Here is a 5,335-nt window from a genome sequence, read left to right on the forward strand (position 1 = left end):
AGACTTATTTTTTACTTTTTAGTACACTTTTTAACTTAATATAAGTGTGGTTTTTAAAAAGTTTTTTTTTTATATATATATAATTTTTTATTTAAGTTTTTGTACAAACCTAACAAAATTGAATCCACAACAAGCTAATATTCAGCTTTTACCAAATCCAGCACCACTGTTTTGCATTTGTATATGTTTGTCATCGAGGTTATTTGCACTTAAATGTGTTGTTGCTTTGTTTTGTGTATTTTAATGTGTTCAAATGTTTTTTTTTTTACAATTAAAGAAATGTCTCTATTTTAAGATGGACATTTAATTTCTCTGTTTAATATGGTCCAGGCTTTCCACCTTTGTGAAGCTAATCCATTCCTGAAAACTTCTGTTTTTGTGAATACTTAATTACCGTTCATTTAAATGGGGAAATGTCACAATGCTCACCACTCGACCACCACTGGCATCTCTCGATCAACTTCTCGGGCATTTCGCAATCCCCAGACTTCATTCTTCTTCAGTTTGTGCAGAACTTGCAGTTGTACACTGAACACACCTCTCCAAGTTAAACTTAAAACTTGACCGGCACTGGACATTAATTGTTAACAATGTCGGGTAGCTCCGGCCTCGCTCAGACTTATGTTTTGTGACGTCCATAATTTCAACCCCCTTATTCTTCTCAATCAGGCGGTGTAGATTTTACAATCCTCGCAAATCCTCTTACAGCAGTTTTTGGAGTTCTTTCACACAAGCTTGGTGATAAACTGTTGTTTCCTGCACTAAATTGTTAGCATGTCAACTAATTCTACTCATTTGAAGGAATCCTAATGCACCCTCCATTACTTAATACTAAAATTATGTTTTATATTATCTAAAACTGGGCAAAATGAATTTTTTCTGTGGATCTTTACAAAACTTAATTAGTTTGGCAAGGATTCATTACTGTTAAGTGAGTCTGCCGAACTCCTGTTGTGTTTCTTAATAATACGAGGTTGTAGAACACAGTGGGCCTCTTTTTATTACTAATTACTTCTCTTTTCTGAGTGTTTTAGTGTGGAAATCTTAGTTGTTTTTGTGTACAGTGGGACCAATTGAACAGACTTTGAATCTTCTAATTTTGTTTCAATGAAAGGTACTGTCATATTATATAAATTGTTTTGTGGATCAAATAAAACTTTAATAAAATAACATTTTATTCTTCGAGACAATTTCTGAACGCACGCATGACTCATTCGGCCATTTCAAGGGAAATAATGCCGATTTCATGGCGAATAGCTTCCTTGATGGTTTCAATGTTTTGAGGTCAGTTTGTGTATACCTTTGACTTGAGATAGCCCCACAAGAAGAAATGTGAGGGCCACCCGACATCTCCGCGCAGGGAGATCAGCTTCCCCAGAAACATCTCCCGCAAAACTTGCATGGCTCTCCGTGCTGTATAAGCTGTTGCTCCATCCTGTTGAAACCAGGCATCCACCACATGCATTTCTTCCAGTTGGGGCCGCAAAAACTTCTCTAGCATTTCAATGTAACATTCTGAAGTGACGTTGACCGTTGCTCCCCCCTCCTCAAAAAAGCAAGGGCCTACATTGCCAAATTGTGCAAGGGTTGGTTTCAGCCCAATAGCGAAAGTTTTGCTTATTTGTGCAATCATTCACATGAAAATGTGCCTTGTTGCTGCACATGACGATGGCATCTCGATGAATGGTTTGCAGAAAGTTCACACACAACTCTCTACGCCTCTCCCAGTCTCTCTCATTGAATTCCTGCACTACCATCATTTTTGTATGGATGGAAATTAAGGTCCTCATGCAAAATCCTCCTCAAAGACGTGTTGGAAGTACCTAAGGCAGAAGCATGATTTGCGAGACTGCAATTGTGGCCCTTACAGCTTGGATGTTTTCAGGCGTTCACTCGTACAGTCCAAGGACAGCCTGGAGATTTTCTGTTCAATGTTGTACCTGTCTGGCTAAATTTAGCCACCCACTGAGGAACTCTCTTCCGATTTGAGACGTCACCATTAGGAGGAATGCTGAAGTGCGTTCGGAAGGCGTGTTGCATAGCGATGATGGATTAGTTGTTTTTGAAAAACGTTTTGACAGCAAAAGCGTGGTGTGCACCGGACCAAGGCATGATGCCTACTGAAAACTACAAGGGATCGCCTATCAGAGGACCCCCTCCTCACCCACTCGGCTACCTCTACCTCACGCAATGACCTTGAGAAATGTGGTACTTCACTCTGTATTCACATCAGTCTTTGAAACAAACCCTAGTACATGTTCTCTTCATTAGATACACTTTTTAGTAAAGCTTTTTACATTCTCTTTTTACATTTTTCTTGGGCTTCTCCAACTATATTACCATCATTTTTTTGGAGCTGTGAAGGTCAAGATAATTAGAGGAGACCTGTGAGTAATGAACGTGACAAGATGAGTGAACCACAGCCGATGAACGCAGCATCAGATGTAAGAATGAGCGAGATTGTGGTTGGACGTCACTCATATTCAACTCCTGTCTCAAAATGCCCACCCACTCCGCAGGCTACAGTTAGTTGTAATTTGGGAAGTTAGCGGCACACGTTTGAAAATCGCCACATCTGATTTTCACAGCCACAAACGTTTGCCTTGCTTGTCGTTCCTAAGATGAAGAATTTTGAACGATGACTGTCTTTGTATAGCCAACTCTGTCAAGGCCTGTTCCTGCACCCTGAAACCCACTGAATTGAGTCCAGGCCACTTCACCAACCCTGACAGGCTGTGGTTGCAGGGAAATCCACATAGACATGGGGAGAACATTTTTTCGTAAAGATTATGAACTGAGCTTCTAGACAAAGTTGCCCATATCTACTTGTACTATGTAACACAATATTAAGTTGTCTGTGTGTCCGGTCCCTCAGAGCAGTCTGGTTGGTCAGTATGGCTTTGGTGATGCACTCTAAAGATGAAGCGCAAGCGTGAGACACACAATTATGGGTCAAGGTGTAGGAGGCGCGCTGAGTGACGTCTTCAGAGACGGAAAGCATAAAAGCAGGCTGGAAACAAGCAAGACGCCTCATAGTGACAGAGTCAGAGAAGCGGACTTCATGGGATCATTCTAGAGAGACGGAGTGCCGGTCAAGAGAGGTTCAGGGCGCCGAAGAAACTGAGGAAACGTGCTGAAGGTGAGTGTAGGACAACAGATGTCATGATTTTTATCTGTTACCTGTTTTCGACAGCCACTGTGGCTAGTATAACATACCCTGAAATTTTCAAGCCTGGTCACCGTATTTCAGTTCTTACAATTTCTACAGTGAGTGTGGAAAAGAATCCAATTCAAAATATTTACATTTTTTTGCTTTGCAGCCTGAAATGAAGACCCACACAAACCAGTATTTCTCCAGAGTATTTACTCAATTCAACCATCCAATCTGAGCTCGAACAGTCCTGTTAAGAAGAGAGGACAAATAGTGTGGAGAAGAATCCCACCAGACTCACGGCTGGAATCAACGCAAAAGGGGCTTCCACCAAGTACTGACACGGGGGCTGATCCTTTAACTCTCAGTGATTTTTATGAACTGTTGCTGTTCTGTCTTTCACTTGGCTGTTATAAGTTGCATTAAATAGACAGAGCTGGAGAAATATCTTCAGTTCAGGCTGCAAAGCAACACGATGTGAATATTTTGAAGGGGAGCTGATTTAGTTTTTATACCCACTCTACAGTATATGTGAGTTTTATTTGACACGTGAGATTTGGGAAATGGTTGTGTTTGTTAAGTAAACTGATGTTTGAAATCATGAAGGGAATGAGTACAGTGGGCCAGTTGTAACTTTAAAATAAGAGCACAGGGACACAGCTGGAAACATGTCGAGGGCAGATGGGGCACAAATGTTAGAAAGTGGAGGAGTTGGAGCGGCTGCTTGTACTGGGACTGGAATTAAACCCTCAGACAAAACATTTAGTTTACTGATCAGACCTTTTATGAGAAAGAACTGGGAGTCGTACTGGACTGGACACTATCAACTGGCAGACAGTGTTCAGAAGCCATTAAGAAGGCTAACAGAATGTCAGGTTATATAGCGCCTTGATGTTTGGTCTACAAGTCCAAGGAGGTTCTGCTCCAGCTTTATAACACACTGGTGAGGCCTCATCTGGAGTACTGTGTGCAGTTTTGGTCTCCAGGCTACTTAAAGGACATAGCAGAGCTAGAAAAGGTCCAGAGAAGAGCGACTAGGCTGATTCCAGGGCTACAGGAGATGAGTTAAGAGGAAAGAATTAAAAGAGCTGAGCCTTTACAGTTCAAACAAAAGAAGATTAAGGGGAGACATAAGACATTGAAGTGTTTAAAATTATGAAGGGAATTAGTCCAGTGGATCAAGACTGTTATTTTAAAAAAGCGTTCATCAAGAACACGGGGGCACAGTTGGAGACTTGTTAATTTCACACAAACATTAGGACATTTTTCTTTACACAATGAACTATAGACTCTTGGAATAATTGACCAAGGAGTTTCAAAACTCAACTTGATGTTAATTTAGACCAGGGGTCCTCAGTCACAGTCCTGGAGGGCCTCGGTGGCTGCAGGCTTTCTTTCCGACTATTACCCTGATTAAAACTCAGTCCTTGCTGGTAATGAAACTTGGCATTTAAACATTTGGCTTGTTAGCGCTTTCATTCATCCAAGAGAAATGTTAATTGCGCTGTGGAGTTTCCTTCTCCATCCGTGTGTTTTGTGGACCAGAACAGATTTAAAGTTAACGCTCCTTCCAATCCCCCTCTCTTTATTTCTCCACACAGATACTTCATGGCGCTCAAGTTAGCTGCAGAGCTGCTGGATTATTGGTTTTCTGCATTTCATTATTAGCTGAAGTTCGGTTAAGAAACAGGCAACAATTAAAACTTCAATGCAGCTGCTAAAAACAAAAATAGGCAACTAAGGGTTCTGAATTGTAACAGGCAGGATAACTAAAGTTAAGCCCAAAACCGAATCACTTTAGTAGTAAATCAATGGGTTCTAATTAAGAAAGTGATTTGAGAGTTAAATCTCAAGTTTCGTTATTAGCACAGACCGAGTTTTAATTAGGAAACTGGTTGAAATAAACCCTGCAGCCACCGCGGCCCTCCAGGATCGGGACTGCGGACCCCTGCTTTAGACGTCACGCAAGTCGTGACTGTCGGACTTTGGGTTTTGGTCTCCTCTGTTTGAGTGACTTGGGGTCCTAAGGCAGAGCTTCATGGACTGCTGTGTTTATTTCCATTTTCTTTTTTAATATTTGAGATATCGTGGATTTCATGTTGTTAAGTGGAACTGCTCTAGACGATGCTTACAGCACAAATCACACGAAGATGAAATCTGTGGGAAGTAAAGACCCCAAAGTAA

This window comes from Erpetoichthys calabaricus, chromosome 1 (assembly GCF_900747795.2).
Source record: "Erpetoichthys calabaricus chromosome 1, fErpCal1.3, whole genome shotgun sequence".
Lineage (NCBI taxonomy): Eukaryota > Metazoa > Chordata > Cladistia > Polypteriformes > Polypteridae > Erpetoichthys > Erpetoichthys calabaricus.